Genomic DNA, 19,356 nt, shown 5'->3' on the forward strand with positions numbered 1-19,356 from the left:
TAGTTGCTCAGTTAAAATCCAATCTTTCAGTTATTCACCACAGAATTATAAAACAATAATGCATGTTGAATGAAAGTGGAGGTAAGTTTACATTGACGAAAACTTATATTATCTGTACCTTTTAGTATTCTATTTATGAAGTGTTAAAGATGTAAATGTATGAGACTAAATCATTTTTATAGAAATCTTTTATAAGTTTTATAACATATATGTACATAAGTTTTGTAACATATATGTGCATAGAGGAACCAAACAAAGAATGATAAACAAGGTGACCTATTATCTGTGCGTCGTTCGTTAACATTTGAACATTTTCATTTTCAGCTTCTTCTCTGGAACTGCTGAACCAATTCCAAACAATTTAAGCATAAAGAATCTCTGAGTAAAGGAGAAGAGAAATTGTGAATTTTATAATATCTGCCCCCACGGGACCTTAGGGGTGGGGCTAAAACCACCAAAATTAATGCAATCTTTAAAAATCCTCTTCTTTACTCCTGGACATCAAGCAGTCAAACTGCTGTCATTATTGTAATAAGCATAATAAACATGAGTTCTCTACCTAAATTGTGAAATTCATGGCCCCAGGTTCAGGGGTTCTGATGCTAAGGCGGGGCTATATACATGTAGACCATATAGTGAAATTATAGGTAAATGCATTAACTCTTTAAAATCTTCTTCTCTTTTCCTGGGTACTATTTAAATAAAGTAAGTGCATGGATATAATAAGCAAGGATGCCTCTTCAAAAATTAAGAAATTCATGGCCCAAGGGTCAAGGGTTTTGGTGAAAGGGGCGGGGGGCTCTATAGATAATAAAGTGAAAAAGCAGAATTTCTTTAAAAATATTCTTTTCTGCTCCTGGTTATAAAGCAAAAGAACAAAGTGTATAGTAATGATGAGCAAGGGTGCCTCTTCCAGAATTGTGAGTTGCATGGCCCCTGGCCAGATGTTCAGGTGTAAAGGTGGGGCTCTATTGATTATAGTAAAATGCATTAATTCTATTAAATAATTCTCTGTGATCCTTAAGTTAGTACTGAGCAGAAAAACAAAATGCATTGTTATGATGAGCAAGAGTGTTTCTTACAAAATTTTTAAAACTTATGGTCCAGGGTCAGGGGTTCTGATGTTTCTCGGGGGGGGGGGGGGGTCTATTGATAATATAGTGAAAATGATTTAATTCTTTGAACAACTTCAACTACATGTACATGTAAGTGCATAGTTATGATGAATAGGGAATCTCTTCCAAATTTGTGAAATTTAACACCCTGGGTCATGGGTTCTTGTCTTAGGGTTGGATGTGTTGAATCTGTAGTGAAAATGCATTATTTCTTTTAAAATCTTCTCTGCTCCTGGGCATATCGGAGGCAAACAGAGTAAAAGTTTTAATAAACAAGGGTATTTTTACCAGTTTTTGAACATCTGGACCATTTGGTTCTGGTCCAGGCCAGGGCTCTATTAATTTGTAATCTACTGAGAGAAGTTATTCCCCTTTGCCATTCACCTTTGAAAATTAGTCGCTGTAAATAATGTATTTGACAAATTAATAGAATAAGAGAATTATGCAAGAAATTTGATTGTATATACAAAAAGAACTGTCATGGTTTTAATGATCAGGTAGACTTGAAAAAAATAGATAAAAATGAGACAAAAATAACCTTTAAGTATTAAATGCCAATATGAGAGGTAAAAATATGGGTTTAAAATAGTACTGAAGCACTAATATAATTAACATTTTGTTAATAGTCTGTATGGTGATAGTGATAAATGGGGTACAGATTAAAACTGACTTTATGAATTGTTAGTCTGAATACTAGATTAATTAATATTTTGTTGATCCTGATCATCCTTTTTCTCTTACTTTTGGAGAACAAAGCTTCATCTATCAGTTTATTTTATACTCTATGGATCTTCTAAATAGTGTATTATACCCAGGTCACCGTTAAGGCCCTTGGGCTTCTTTTCTTACATAATTTTATACTTAAGGTTTTAATTATTTCCAAACATCAAAAATTTGCCATCACGAAAAGGAAAAATTTCTCAAGCACGTATTGTTTATCAAAATACATGTTTATTCACAAAGTTATTTCACTTTGAGATCCCGGCATGTGACAGGAAGAAAAAAAAATCTTTTCTGGGGTTTTAAACACTTAAACTAACAAAGGTAATACAACAATTTAAACTAAAAAAGACGGTAATTGACCATGGAAATAAAATATTGCATTATATGTTTCTTTCAAAAAAAGGACTCCTCAGGAAAAGTACAACTAATAGCATATCTTAATTTATCTTTTCACATTTGAAATATAAATATTAACCTATCCTGTCTTTACTGGACTTTATGTCCTCTGTTTTTAAGGGTCTTCAATTTCACAGGAAGAGATGTTTTTCATGCAAATTTTTTTTCTGCATCCATTGTGACCTTTGTGATTAAAAGTTCATTTATCTTTGCCAATTAATCTTTTTTACCCAAATGAGAAATGTAAAATTATTTTTCACCGAAAGGATATATTGTTAAACACGTAAAAACTCTGTGTTCTCTATTAAAGTATTGTACTTTTACCTGGTAAAACATTCTATGAAAACCCATGCTAGTTTTTATCCTGTAAGAATATTTATGAAATATATGCTATACCATTATTGCAGAAAATTTAAGGACTCTGAGTTTAACCGGATTGTTTGAATTTTAATGGTAATACTAAATATATATTCAATTAGTATTATTAAAACCCTATCTCTTTTGCTCTTTTGAAAGCAATAGATGTCACAAGTGTTGACTTCAAATAGCTAGTTTCAGATATAAAATATCTTTGCAGCATGAAATTGGAGGTCATATTTAGAAATTTTATCCAAATTCAAATTTATCTAACAAAATAGTCCCTATCCATCATTTCGTGATGTATTTTATGTACCTAACAACAAAACTGTATAACACACGTGGTGACTTTAAAGGGGCTTGGACACATATTTGAAGCTCATAATTTTTTTTCAAATTTTCTAAATGATATTATAACGTATGTGTATATGTTGTTAGAGCATTTAACACCGGAATATATTAAAAGCGTGTTTAGAAACTTCTTTTATGTGGAAATTACTAAAACTATGAATTTCGGGACGAGTTTGATTGATATATACATATATCCTTGCACTTTCACAAAGTAAACTTTATCCATAATACGTAAGAAAAATAGAAATTATTTTGTGAATTAATGAAACATATGAAAACTATAATCCAGAAAGTTCAGAGTAAAAATGCAAGAAAGCAAAATCAACGATCAGTATTGTCAGTCCGTGCTCAGTGATGTGTGCAGACTAAACAAATTGAACACACCTGGTAAAATGTAAACACTAACAATAACAGAGCTCGTAGTCTGTTGACAAACATAGGTGTTTAATGTAATGTTATGAAGAATGTCGTTGTCATTGAATCCTTAGAATATTCATGTATGTTCAAATCATTGTACTGAAGTCATTCTTCAATAAAAAATAGACATTTAAAATTGTAAACAATGCAACTATCTCCTTAAACCTTTCTATCGTCAACTTCCCTTATTTGTAGCAATATACCATTAACACCTGCGTAAAAAGTTTTATGATTGATTCGATACGCGAGAGGATGTTCTGCGTATGAACACTTTCTAAAACGAAGCAAGCTATCGACAAAAAAATCGATGATACAAGGATATTAACAATCTCGTTTAAAGTAAATATTTCTCAAAATTTATGGTCGATACAATGATCTTGTCAGCAAATACAATCTATCGAATGTTGGCTGAAGTTTTTCATACAAATTGTTTTTATTTTCACACTGAATTGTCTACGGATTTTCAAATTTGCCCGATCCTGAGAAGGAGTACACGGCGGGTGTTACCGGTCGACAAGGGATCTTTATTCCTCCATGGCACCTGATCCCTCCTGATGTTTTTAGAGGTCCGTGGTTGCTCTGCTCCAAAAATGTATTGTTTCAATGGACTTTTGAGCTTAATTACTGTTTTTTTTTCTTTATACATGTATTTCATACTGCTACTTGTTTGATGATTTCTTGACGTGGTTTAAATAAGATTAAAATACTCCTGCTGTTAATGCTTAAGTAACCCAATTGAACCGGTACTGTTGTATATTCTAGAATTCTTCGGTTATTTTATCCATTTTGATTTGATACAACTTTCTTTACAATAATAATTTTCTTGTTTAAGATAAACAAGACATTTTCATTTTTTTTAGAGTTAAATACCGTTTATGCCTAAGGTCTTAATAAAAATAAATGTTTTAAATGCAAACTATATTCCATCAAAAATATTCATTTAAGGACAGATGATTCAAACAATTTTTTTTCTTTGGAGGAAACTTTATATCATGTCACAGTTTTAGAAAAGGGAATATTCTTTGATTTTGTTCTCCTTAGACGTTGAGAATGAAATACCTTCCATATTTCCTCCCAAAAGTACATAACTAGAGTAATCATGTATTTCCTTCTCCAAATCTAAGGAGAAAAACATCAAAGAATTATCCCCTTTTCTAAAACTGTGACATGATAATAGTCTCCTCTAAAGAGAAAAATTGTTTGTATCATCTGTCCTTAACATATGATACACGTTATCTTTTGGTATGAAATAGTCAATGCATGAAGGGTTAAAATTAATGGTGGATGGTTTAAGTATAATACTTGCTTTACCGTTTGACGGTTGTCCATATTCAAGACATCACAACGTCATTATGAAAGACTATTAAACTTGTTCAAAACTTAATGGGATTTGAACTGGTGCATTTTGTAGTTCTCTAAGCTCATAAAAATTCTGTTGTACTCTTTTTCATAAGATATAATGGCTCTCTCAAAAGTAAAAAAAAAAGTGTTTATAGTGCCCTGGTTTTAGTTACAATGAAGTATTGGTTTCAAAAGCAAATAATTTCAGAGGTTGGTAAAATAAAAAAAAATATCTTGTTTTCTAGACAACTTATCTTACCATCGCCCTGCAAACCAAACCCTTACATGGTCTTGTGATAAAAATTGTAAAGATTACGCAGCGGACAATGCAGTAGATGGGAATATTATATCATGTACGAAAACAAAAGTAATACAACCTCTCAGTTATTCTGAAAACGTGGTCAGATGGCATGTAGATCTGGGCAGCGTACTGGGTATATATAATGTAAGGATACAGTTCAAACTGTACGGACATACAGAGGGTAAGTATGTAATTCATAGGAGAAAGTTTTCTCAAATTATTATGTCGATAATCCTAGTTGAATTACATCCCTTACCAAAAATACTGCCTTCCTGCAAACAGTTGCTGCAAGTCTGCAGCAAACATTGATGCAAACCTGCTGCAGACATTGCTGCAAGCTTGCGGCAATGAAGCTAAAGAAACCATGACAGCTTATACAAAGCTTCTGTGTTTGCAGCAAGTTTGCGGCAGGTATGCAGCAAGCTTGCTGCAAACATTTTACCATGCAAATGAGGTTTGCTGCAAGTCTGCAGCAAACATTGGGTTTTCCAAATATGGAGACCTTGCTGCAAGCTTGCAGCAAACATTGCTGCAAGCTTGCGGCAAACATTGCTGCAAGCTTGCTGCAAACATTGCTGCTAACTTGCAGCAAGCAATATATTTATTGTTTTCAGCACATTCCTGCATACAAGCAACAAGTTTGCAGAAAGCCTTTGTCCTGACCTTAATCTGTTAATTATAGAGAAAATCCACCATATGTGTCTGAAATGATGCAAGTTTCTGAATTGTTGACAGTCTTTCTTTTTGTTCCTAGACAAGGTTCCCATACTATTCTTAATTCAATTGTAATATACATGTACAGATGTAATAGACATGTACATAAAAAATTAAGAACCCTTGCACATAACTCTATGTACATACAAATTAAAATTTTACAGTTAATACCAATTTATTTGAAAACGTATAAACATTTATAAATTGGTTTTGAACCTTTAATACATTAAAGAAACATACAAATGTGATATTAAAATAAAGATTGAAAGTCATAAATAGATTTAGATTTAGCAAGTACACCAGTTTTTCAAGAGATAATTGTTTCATATTAAAATAAAACAAAATCAGATCTTACCAATTAGATGTTTGTATGCCAATGTACTCCTACATCCAGAATTATGCTTTTGTAATCATTCAAAATGGTATATATTCCTAACAAAATACTGAAACATCTACAACTTCAATTCAAACATTTCAAAATGGCGAATTCTGTATTGACCTCAGTACAGTCTGCATTTCATTGGCTGATTTGTCTTGTTTACTGTTCTTGCGAACTTCCTGCAAACATTCAATTTGTTGAATGTTTCCTGCAAACTTGCTGCGAACAACAGATTGTTCCTGCAAACAAGTTGAGTTCCTGCGAATTTGCTGCAAGCTTGCAGCAATTGCTGCAATGTTTGCCGCAAGATCGCAGCTAGCGGCAATCATCTGCGAGCAAGAAAATTTTCTTCCTGCGAACAATTTTGTTTGCTGCAAACTTGCAGCAGACTTGCTGCAGGTCTGCAGCAAACATAACAGTTTGGTAAGGGATCCTAGTGAAAGGTTCATTCAAAGGCATATGTGCGTATTTTTGTGTTTTTTTATTAAAAGGGTCAAGAAACACCGCATATTATATATAATTAATGCATTTGATGACATATTATTGTTTATTATGAAGAAATTAAAAAAAAACGAATTTTAATGAAAGACTTTGTGATTGAACAGTTCAACGACAACGCGGACGATTTGCCGGATTTTCTTTGTTTGTTTCCAACACATCTAGAACTGAGGACGGCCATGTTTGTTACAATAACAAGTCAGAGATACCGCCACTCGATTTCACAACAACATGCATCAAGCATGGACGATTTGTCATCTATCTCAATGAGAGACTTCCAGGGACAAAATACCCTGTTGGATATCAGGAAAATTCGTATACAGAATTATGCGAAATAACAGTAAAGGGTTTGCAAATCTTTATAAGGAATACATTATTCTGATAAGCTACTCGACGCGCTATTTACTTATTTTAACAAAGTAAACAAAACATTTTGTGCTTATTTGAGATTCTCTTTTTGTCCCTGCGCGCGGTCTCTCTTTCCCTCTGTTTCTTGGAATCTATCATCCCTCTGTTAGTCCCGAAGTCTTTCTCGCTGTCTGTCATACATTCTCTTTCTCGTAATATGTTTTCCCTCAATCTGTCTGTGATTCTGTCTTTATTGCAAACTGAAATTTTAGGATCAGTTCTACGTTAGAACGAGAAGGAATCAGTCTGTAACATTTAAAAAAAAGTTACATTCGCTGTAAGAGGAACATGAGGAATATGCTATTTTATAACATGGAGAGAGAGAGAGGCTTAGATGTCTTAAATCGAAGGAGGTATATTGTAACTTGTAATACCTTTCTGAATCATATATTCAATAATGTTAATTATCTGTCGTTTCATACTCATTTGTCTAGGTTGTAGGAGCTCAGGAGTTTTCGGCAATAACTGTTCACTCCCATGCCCTATAAATTGTCAAGAACATAGATGTCACATTGTCAACGGTTCCTGTCTTGGGTGCACGTCTGGATGGAAGGGAACATTTTGTAATCAAAGTACGCTGGTTTTAAACTATATTTCATGTTTTATTAAATGTAAGTGATTTCAAACTTAATCTTTTTCTAGAGAGAACAAAGCTTTTCTCTTTTAAATGGGCTTTATGATTATAAGATGAGAATAAATGAGATATATTTTTAAAGAATTTAATGTTGAGTTAGCTCTCTTATATGAATCTGACTGTCAATCCTCCGTATTGTTATAGAAGTCTACTTTCATTTTTTTCTCTACAATATATATTGCTCTGAGTAAGGTATATAAATATCTCTCTAAGCATCTGCACCTAACGTATATAGCAAAACAAACACTATCTTTTTTTGATGATTCGAAAAACCGATATTTCAAATGCAGATTTTTGGTGAGTCATGTGTAATTGTGATTCATGTTTCTTTAGCATGTACACGTGGTTTTTATGGGTTGGAATGCTTTTCACATTGTTCGGGACACTGTGCTAACAATCAAACCTGTAACCATATAGACGGTAAATGTAATAATGGGTGTATAGCAGGATGGGAAGGCGAAAGATGTGACAAAGGTATTTTCTGGATATTACGCATTCGTGAACATTTTGTACTTGATTTGGTTATTGTACAATTATTAGAAATCCTTTGCTCTTAAACAATTTCCATACTCTTTGGTTTTCATTCTAATTCATGATTCTTTTTATTTTAGAATGTTCACAAGGAACATACGGAGAGAACTGTGCTATGAATTGTAGTGGAAACTGTTTGAATAATAAACCTTGTGATGGCTTCACTGGAATATGTGATACTGGTTGTGAACCAGGATACACTGGGGATCTTTGTGCCACAGGTTATCATTTCTATAAACTTGTAATATCAATATTTTTAATTTAGGAGATTTTATATCAAATTCTTCACTATTTGAAATACAAGACAATATTACATTTACACGAGGTTTTGTATTAAAGAATGTGAACCAGGATTTTATGGCAGTAAGTGTGCAGAAGAATGTAATGTTAATTGTGATGGAAGTTGTGATCATGTGACCGGATATTGTAAAAGTGGATGTAAAGCTGGATATTTGGGGTTAAAATGTAATGAAGGTAAGAGATCATGGAAAAATAAAAAAAAATCTAAGACTTGAAAAGCATAAAAAAAGCTTAGGACGTAATCTGTTGATTATTTAAGATTTCCATAATCATGTGCTTTATATTACATTTGTAGTTTGCAACCAAAGTTGGTATTGGTACAACTGTTCTAAAAGATGCAACGTGAACTGTGTAAATCAGTCATGTCACCATACAGATGGTACATGTGACCAGGGGTGTACCCCTGGATGGACAGGCTCTAACTGTTCCTTAGGTAGTTTTCCTTATAAATCATTTGATGATAGAGAAAGTTTGAGTCACTTGTATAAACAGACTTTACTTCAATTTTGATATTGTTACTTTTAATCACTATTACTGTAAGATTTTCTCTGCAGGATACGCAGAAACTCCATGTGAGCACTTATGTATGAAATGATGACTTTCTGACATTTATTAGTGTTGAAACAACATTCTATAAGATTGAAAAAAAGGACGATAAATCTTTAATTTGTCCCGAGTTGAGACGTGCAAGTCTTAGAGAAAAATTATATATACCGCGGTTTATACGTATACATGTATGATATCCTTTGTATCCTTTGTAAATTTACACCCATTAAAATTTTAGCTAGTCCCTTCTGTAATGTTGTCACATATACTGCATAGAGGGTCCGCACACTTTGACACTATAAGTATGGTTATCGAATTGAAAGGAACAAAATATTCTTTAATTTTAGGGGTTGGCGTTTACTGCTAATAAAACGACAGCTCTTTTCTATGATTATTGTTTGTTCATCCTCTCTAAAAAATCTATTCAATTCAAAAACAATTGACCTGATATTTTGTTTTCTCGAATAATACGTGCGCACAAAGGGTATTGTTTCTCCGTCATTCGCACGTCGTGTGTTTGAAAGTAACTGTTTATATCACACTCTTTGACTTTCATTATTCCATTATCTACAAGTTGTTCTGGGTATATTTGGCTAACTCAACACAATTGAATTCCTCTAGAATATCCACAGACAATAGAATAATGAAAGTTGCTTAGTTGTGAGTCAGGTTTCTCTGGAAATCTTTGTTCAACAGGATATCGTAACTATACACTTATTATTTCAATATTTTTAATCTAGGATTTTGTATCTTATTGTCTTCACTATTTAAAATAAAAAACAACAGAACAAACATCAACAACGAAGTTTTGTATTATAGAATGCGAAACAGGATTCTATGGCATAAAGTGTGCAGAAGAATGTAATGTAAATTGTAATGGAAGTTGTGATCACGTGACCGGACATTGTAAAAGTGGATGTAATGCTGGATATTTGGGGTCAAAATGTAATGAAGGTAAGAGATCATAGAAAAAAAGGAATATCTAACATATTAAAGTAACTACCGGGGGTGTAGTACTTATACAATATATTTATTATCACTATTTACAAATATACAAATACACTCTGTAGTGGGTTCTGGCCCGTGCTGACTCACCGTCTCTGTACCACGTCTGGTGTGCTTGACATCTTGGCGGTGAAAGAGATCCGTGCGACTGTCCCGCCATCTGACGTAGCATCGTCAGTAGGTCGTACCACGGGACAGTCGCACAGATACTACACTCCCCCCCGTTTTCTTTGAAAGGCGGGAGTCCACAGTGCGAGGGAGGGTCCGGAACCATCTCCAACGATGGGGCGCTGTTAACGCCCACCCGGGCGGACTGCCCAGGGACGACTAGTGCCGGGGCGAGCCCCAGACAAAACACACCCAAGATAACTCCTGGGAAAGGGGTCCGGGATTGCTCCCAATTAAACACTTCCAGGCCCTAGAGTCCGGGATAGTTCCCAGGTAAAGAGTCTGGCCTGGCAGGGTACGCTAGAGCGGGTCAAAGCCAGCTGACCCACTCACCATTCCTGTAAAACCGCCAGGGTAACCCGTCTTACCCTGGGCCAAGATGGGGGCTCCAGAACAACACCAATGTTTGCTACCCGGGGTTCCCCCATACAATCGGGGCAGATATACTGATCCAGGGAGGAAGCCTCCTCTGAAGTGACCCCCACACAAACCCCGTGGAACCAACTGTCACACTGGTCGCATTGAATCATTAGCCCCCCATCGTCCGGTCTACGACAGAAACAATAGAGCTCAGAGTCTGTCAGATCCCCATCTGACGACTTAGCAGACTCGGTAGAGGGCGACCGCACTTTACGTGGGCGCCCCCGTTTTCTCGGTATACGGGGAGGGCTGTCTGAGGACGAGCTCAACTGGGAAGGTCCAGGGACCTCACTCGAGGGAGTTTTCTCCCCTGGGGACAATGGGACACTACTTAACTCACCACCTTCCTGGGACTGGGCTCTGAACTTCTCCTGATACCGGGACAGCTATAATGGTATGTCCCGATCTACACACTTTTTCAGGCGATCGTGGTAAACAACCATCACCGTGAGCTTGGTCTTCACTCGGTAAAGGTGGGAGCTCATCTTTTTCAAGATAATACCTGGTCCCTTCCAGGAAGGGCTCAACTTCCTGCATTTCCCCTTGACAGTAGCTGTGTCAAGGACGTAAACTAGGTCACCCTCATTGTAAGTTCTGGCACAGACCTTCAAGTCATAGTCCCTCTTCATTCGCTCCTCTGAGGTCCGGAGACGTCTCCGGGCTGTCTCATGAGCTGACTGGATGGCCTTCTCCAAATTCACTATGTAGCCCTCAAGGTCAACAGCCGGGTCCCTCTGAGGTGGGGCATACATCAGATCAGCAGGGATATTCACTTCCCTGCCCAACATCAGCTTGTTCGCAGTAAAGACTGTGTTCCGGTTGACTGCAGAGCGCAAGGCACCTGCTATCTGGGCAAGATGTTCATCCCAGCAGTTCTGGGCCTTGTCTATATAACAACGCACAGCATCCATCAAGGTTCTATTATACCTTTCTACCTGGCCATTGGCTGAGGGACGATAGGGAGTGGTGCGGGCCTTATGGATCTGCAACAAGTCGCACACTGCTGTGAAGAGCTTACTTTCAAAGTTCCTACCCTGGTCGGTGTAGATCTGGAAGGGACAGCCAAAGCGAGCAAAGAACTGATCGACCGCAGCAGTAGCTGTTGCCTCAGCAGTCTGAGTGGGCAGAGGGACACACTCCACCCACTTAGTGAACTGATCGACCATGACAAGTACATATTCATTACCCTGTTTAGTCCGGGGTAGGGGCCCCAGAAAATCAAGATGGACTCTCTCCATAGGGGCGCCAGCATGGTACTTAATCATCTCTGCCCGGGAATGGCGCTGAGGATGCTTATTCCTGCTGCAAGGACCACAGGTGCTCACGAACTGTTCTGCCTCCCTCATCATGCCATACCAGAAGAATCTATCACGCAGGCGTGCCTTGGTTCTATCAATGCCCTGGTGGCCTGCTGCTGGGACGTCATGGCACAGGCGTAGAACCTCCTTCCTCAACTCCTCAGGGACAACTAAAAGTCTAGTCTTCACACTCCCCTCCCCCACCTCTTTCCAAGGCCGGGGGAGAGTAATGACCAATGCGACCTTACAATCCCCCAGAAACATAACCATAGGCCACCTCACTAACTGAAGGTTGGGCTGGCCCAGGGGGAGAGGGCAAGTCACTGGCTTCCTCAGAATTGCCTTCAGACTCTAAAACTGTCTCCTCCACAGTTTCTACCTCCGAGCTAGGCGTATATATCCAGCTTCCAGGACTGGCCAAGGGCGCCACATTGTCAACGTCTTCTGCAAAGACATTCCAAGTCTGATGAGCCTTAACACACTTCGGGCATCCGCCGCAAGGTAAGTCGCTGGGGTGTATGGTGACATCAGCTCCAGCACAGATGGCACTAGAAGGCAACCGGGACAGGGCATCCGCGTTGACATGGCGTCGCCCTGGGCGATGCTGTATCTCCATGTCATACTGGCTGAGCTCTTCCACCCATCTGGCGAGTTGATCCTGGGGGTTTCTAAAGTTAAGGAGCCAAATAAGACTATGATGGCCCGTCCTCACAATAAATCTCCTCCCCAGCAAGTAATGGCGAAACAGGCGGGTAAAGCGGATAACTGCCAGCAGCTCCTTCCGGGTTGTGCAGTACTTGCGCTGCTCCGGGGATAGACTGAGGCTTCCATAAGATATGGGTCTCTCCTGGCCATCCTGTAACTGGAAGAGTTCTGCCCCTATGGCTTCATTGGAGGCGTCGGTGTCAAGTATAAACTCTCCATCGGGAATGGGGAGGGCCAGGACAGGCGGAGATGTAAGGGCCCTCTTTAAACCATCAAAAGCTGCTTGTTGCTCCGGGCCCCAGACGAAGAGCTTCTTGCCTGTGATCTTGTAGAGGGGCAGTGCCCACTCAGCATAACCCGCAATGAATTCCCGGTGGTAGTTAGCAAACCCAAGGAACCTCTCTACCTCCTTTGTGTTGCTGGGGACAGCCCAGTCCTTGACTGCAGCAATGTAATCATCTCCCATCTCAATGCCTTCCTTGCTTACCCGCCGCCCCAGGAATTCAACCTTGGTTTGGAATAGTTCACATTTCCTCGGCTTAAACTTTAAGTCGTACTCCCGGAAACGCATGAACACAGATCGCAAGTTCTCCAGGTGATCCAGGAAGTCCCCACCTAAAACCAGGGCATCGTCTAAGAAGGCCAAAACAATACTCCAAGTAAGGCCTCTGAGTACAAGGTTCATCGCCCTAGAAAAGGTAGCCGGGGCATTGCATAGACCAAACCCCATGCGCACAAAATCAAACAGACCATACTTCGACAAAAATGCTGTCTTCTTCCTATCCTGGGGACGGATCTTTATCTGATGGAAGGCAGAGTTGGCATCGAGCTTCGAAAACCACACATTCCCTGTAAGGGTGTCCAAGCACTCGTCTATCAAAGGCAGGGGGAATACATCCTTCCGAGTCACCTTGTTCAAACGGCGGTAGTTCAGGCACCATCTGACCTGACCGTCTTTCTTCCTAATCAGAACTGGAGCTGAGGCCCATTCAGACATAGAGGGCTGTATCACACCAGCCTCCAGCATTTTCTTAAGGTGGGATTCCTCCTCACCAGCAAAGAACATGGGAGTACGTCTCATCCGCTCCTTTACAGGGGGTGCGTCTCCGGTATCTATCTCGTGTTCTAATGCGGTGAAGTTCCAAAAGTCAAACTCACTCCGAGCAAATACATCTTGAAATTCTGAGAGCAGACTGGCCAGCAAGGGCCTCTCTTCTAAACTGAGTTCCACCGAGGAGCGCTCTAACAAATCCTGCAGAAATTCAGGCACCTCAGGGGATGTGGCTCCTGCCCCCCGATCCCCGTCATCCAGGCTGCCTACTGTCCGCACCAGGTAGGGCAAAGGCTGGTGTGGATCAGCTTCCACTGCAGTACCAACAAGGCTACCCCCCATCAAGGTCACATCCCGATCTGAAGCGTTCACTACACAGATTACTGCACTGTCCCCTCCCACATGGTATGTATGGGGCATAAGAAGCACATCAGACTGCATATCAATGCCAGGGACCACCACAAAATCATCCAGCTTCTGATCCAGGCGACAGGGGCATAAAACAACAGAGCCAGCTGGAACTCGTACCTTCCGGGCCAAGGTCACCCTGGCCTCCGGAATCTCCTCAGCTCGGCCAAAGTTCATTTTAATTTCTCCCCTCCCAAGGTCAAAGTCCCATGCTCTAAATCTAATTGAGCCTTCCGGGCATGAAGAAACTCCATGCCCAGCAACATGGGGTCCTGCAAGGGGGCGACATAAAGGTCAACCTCGTGAGTCTGTGTACCTATGCTCACTGCCACGGGTCCCACTATGAAACCTTTCAACTTGGTGTCCTTACCCGCCTGAGTCATAGTAACATGTCTCCGTATCGGGGGCTTGGGCTCTAACTGGTCATAAACCTGAGTCGACAAAACACTGACCTCAGCCCCCGTGTCAACCACAGCACTCACCCGTGTGCCTTGCACAAGTAAACTAACAGAAAACCCTGTAGATGGGCGCAGCTGTCCAATAGGTATAGTGGGCTCATTCCCCTCATCCTCTGGTGACCTCTGACCAGAGCCACCAGGCTTGGTCCTCCCAAAGCCCTGGAACTTCCTAGTCCTATCCCGAGCTGGTCCAAGTGGCTCCGGAGTGGAGTGGGGGGCCACAAGCTTCCCCACTTCCTCGTCCAAGGATGCCTCTTCCTCCTCAGCTGAGAATAGCTCCGGCGATTGGGGCGTCTCAAAGTGGACCCTTAGCCTGCGCCGCTTGCGCCTACGCCGCATACAGGAGGGGGGTTGACTAGCCCCCTGCTCCTTACTCTCTGAGTCCGTCCTCTCTGGGGACTGCTCTGGGTTCATAAATCGAACTGCCTGGGAGGGCCCTCCCTGGGATCCAGGCCTTCCACTCCTTGGTCCCCTCTCCTGGGACTCAGGCCTACGATACCTCTCACCAAGGGGTCCCTTCATCCGGGCTCCGCCCCGCGGCCTCGGCTATGTTAAGGAAGGAAATGGAAAATGCGATCTTAGTTCATTCTTAATACGTATTATTTTTTAAAATCTTCGTAACAAAGTAAATGTAAACATGTAGGAAAGGTAATATAGATATCCATAATGAATAGGTTTGTTGCTTACTCAGTACCAGTTACATTGCATGTATCACCTGTGTGTCACGTGACTTGTATAAAAATAGAATCCTTCCATTGAATGTAGAAAATGAGGCTAGTGCAAGGGCATGCGCATGTTTTTGGAGAAAAAAATGATACATATTAAAAAAGATTTACATCGGCTTCCCGAAAAGTGCTGGGAGCCAGTATGAACTGTTTCGGAAATACTTGTAATTTTGCCGAAAATGCGTATAATAGCTCAAAATTCCCACTTCGCTAAAATTCTGTCATGAATAAAAATAATGTTATGCCGAGCAGAATCAGCTCCCAGCACTTTTCAAAATATACATGATATAAGCAATTAATATTTCATATTTCAGCTCAAACAGTCTAGTCTATGCCCTTGCACTTTTGAGGTTAATCAGGTATACATTTATCGTGTTAGCGATATTCTTTACATTCTCTGTCGTTGTGCAGCTCCATAGCACCCAGATAAATTAATAATCTATATTCTTGTTTTAAATAAATTATTTCCTTTTAATTTTATTGATTAGATTTTAACATTGGCGATGGTTTAATATTTATTTAAGCATTTTTGTAATTATTAAACCAATGGATCCACTCCTCTGGATCACTTGTACTGCGTCAAGTCAAGGCTAGTGACGTCATTTATGACACAAGATTTGCTTCTTATAACTCGGCAGCATTGTTATCAAATGTTGTGATTTTACATGCTTTTATAAATAATTGATAAAATAAATAAATGTTAGTTGTTATTTACGCATTATCATGAGGTTAAATAGATTTTTGTCGCATGTTGAATTTTTAATGACGTAACAATGAAACTTCCCATAAGGTGCATTACAGATGTGAACTTAGGCCTTCCTTAACGTAGCTGAGGCCCATCAGTAGCTACTAACTTCCCAGCAGCTTGGGTGGGGCAATCTCTACGAAAATGCCCCACCTCTCCACACTTAAAACACACAGCGGGCTTCGGGTCTCGCTCTGCCAATCTGGGTGGCTGGGTACCAGACCACTGGGGTTTAGGGAGGGGGGCAGATCCTGTCTGCTTAACAGCTTGTTCCAGCTTTTCCATTCTGCTCCGGAGGGCTTCCAGCTCCTCCCCAGCAGCAACATTTACCGTCCCGGGATCGTCCTGTTCGGCATCCTCATCAGAGATCACCTTCCGCAGCTCTTTCTTGGTCCTAGGCCTATGTAGCCGGGAGTGCTGGTAGTACTGCATTCGCTCCACGGCTTCATCCACGGTCCTGGGATGCCCGTCGAGCGCGTAAAGGCCAGCGTCTCGGTCCTCGGCTCCATAACACAGCCTAGGTATGGCGTGTGTGTGCACGTCCGGCACACAAGGGAAGGCTCGCGTTGCCAAGGTCAGCTTCCTGTCTGCCCACTGACGAAGTGACTCTCCTGGATTCTGATTGGCAGCCTGGAAGTTGAGCTGATGAGTGAGATCGGGGGCAGAGGAGCCAAAACGCTTCTCAAATCTCTGCAAGATCTCACCTAGGCGGAGCTGGCTACTGGTTTCTAACAGCAAGGTGTAGTATTCGCTTGCTGCCCCTTCAAGGGAAAAACAAAACTGGTCGTGCTGCTCCTCCTCTGTCCATAGCTGACTGCGAGATAACCCCTAACGAACTTGTGCAAAAATGCCTTCCAGCTGGTCTTACCATCATACCTAAGGTCCTTATACCGGGGCTTACCCCCAGTGGCTGCCCTACCTGGGTATGGTGTGGTGCCCTGGTAACCAGGTGAGCCATAATGTATTGGTGTACTAAAGTTGCAAGCCTGGTTAGCCGGGACTGACTGACTAGCATAGTATCCCGGATGGGCTGCCCCATACATGTTAGGTTGAACATGTGCTATCCTCTCCCCCTCCCTTCCAAAATGGCAGGCTGGGGTATTGGGATGGGCAGGACTACAAGTCATTGACACAGGAACACTATGGTGCTGCAGTGCACTGGGCACAGCCATACCATGGAGTGTGGCTGGAGTACTAACGCCTCGATACAACAAAGAATGGGCGCGGTCAGGTACTGGGGGTTGGGCATGCCTACCCCCAGGATTGATGTACACTGATTGGGGCGCATGGTAAGGTGTGCTTGTGGAACTAGCATATAATGATGTAGGGTGGGGTCTTGCAGCAGTCACACCAGTGTCTAAAGCATTTACTTGTGAATGAACCATTGCTGGTGACACTCCAACATTTACAGGGGCTAGGGCAGATATAGTGCGTGGCATTGAGCTCCGGGGTTGCAAATTATCCTCAGGGAGAGAGGGCGCACCAAAATCTGCTAGACTAGGTTGGCTCTGTATGGGTGCAGGGTCCCAGGTGAGCCCTACAGGATCTACGGGCCTCACATGGTGACGATCATACTCGGAGGTGAGCTGTGCGGGCCTCACAGGCCTCTCAGATTGCTGACTAACACACGGTGTATGGGACGGAAGGGCGGGGTCAAGTGGGTGTGGTACAACCTCACCCAAGCGGCTTGGTCTATAACCCATAGTAGCAGGGCCCCCCAGGTTAGCTATGTCTCCCACAAGGACAGGGTGGCTACTAACTGAATGCACATGCCCTAAAGAATATGGATGCTCTAACCCTGAATTTGAAGGGGCCTCACTATATTCTTGTTTAGGGTGGGTACAACCCACAGTGCTACCAGGTGAGCTACACCTACACAGGCTACCTAGAGAGGACACCAGGGAGTCACTTGACATCATCCCTGGTGAGCCAAATTGAGGCTGGGCAAACCTTACCTCTTTTCCTGACTCTCCATGAAATACACTACCCTCCCCACAGGGGATGCCCGAGTGCAGGTCGGGCATAGGTGTAGAGGGACCCCCCAGGGGCAACCCCCCTCCCATGTGGCCTGACATTGACTGAGCAAAAGGTGTGTGACGGGAGGCAAAATGCTCACTCCCGCTATAAGCGTATGGCGAATAACCCCTTTCCCCGGGGTATCCCCCCACCCTACCCGGAGTGTGAGGGGTGATATTGTCTGACCGCGTGATAGCCGGGTCACTACCCAGACCTAAAGCCGACACGGCTTCCTCCAGGGACATATTCATAATAAATAGTACAAAATAGTTTTCAAATAAAATCACAGTCTACAAAATCACTAAATCACTTGCAATAAATATATACACAAATTAATTCCAGTTGATTCAAAAAATTATTGCATCAGAATCAAAAAACAATTTGCAACTATCACACCTGCTCTAAGCACCAAAAATGGCGGCTAAAAACAATGCCAAAAAAAAAAAATTTCCTGACAGCAGTACGGGAAATTAGCACCGGGTCCCGCGAGTTGGGCGCCAGTAAAGTAACTACCCGGGGGTGTAGTACTTATACAATATATTTATTATCACTATTTACAAATATACAAATACACTCTGTAGTGGGTTCTGGCCCGTGCTGACTCACCGTCTCTGTACCACGTCTGGTGTGCTTGACATCTTGGCGGTGAAAGAGATCCGTGCGACTGTCCCGCCATCTGACGTAGCATCGTCAGTAGGTCGTACCACGGGACAGTCGCACAGATACTACAATATGTAAAACATCTAAAATAGAAACAAGTACATGTGATATATGTAGATTAAAAAAAAATCATACTCGGTTATGTGCTTTATTTAATATTTGTAGTTTGCAACCAGAGTTGGTATTGGCACAACTGTTCTAAAAGATGCAATGTGAACTGTTATAATCAGTCTTGTCACCATACAGATGGTACTTGTGACCAGGGGTGCACTCCTGGATGGACGGGCTCTAACTGTTCCCTAGGTAGATTTCCTTTCACATCAATTATTTTCCTCTGATAAGAGCGTTTGACTCGATGGGATAAAATACTCTAATTCATTATGACTTTGTCGCACTTAGACACTATTACTGTCAAATATATCTCCGAAATGTATGCAGAAACTGCACGTGAACATATTAGGTATAACACAATTTCTTTCTAAAAAAATCTTAAGTATTAGAAGCAGCGTAAAATAAGAGTGAACAAAGGGACGATAAATCATAACTTTCTCCAAAGTTATGGCGTGCACAGGTCTTTGAACAAATAAATAAAATACATAAAGGGATAAACACAAAATAAATAAATCAATTGCTGGAAAATGTCAAACCCGTATCGATATATACTTTGTAGTTATAATTATTAAATT

This window comes from Saccostrea echinata, unplaced genomic scaffold (assembly GCF_033153115.1).
Source record: "Saccostrea echinata isolate AGI-Se365-2 ecotype Australia unplaced genomic scaffold, CSIRO_AGI_Sech_v1 ptg000016l, whole genome shotgun sequence".
Taxonomy (NCBI): Eukaryota; Metazoa; Mollusca; class Bivalvia; order Ostreida; family Ostreidae; genus Saccostrea; species Saccostrea echinata.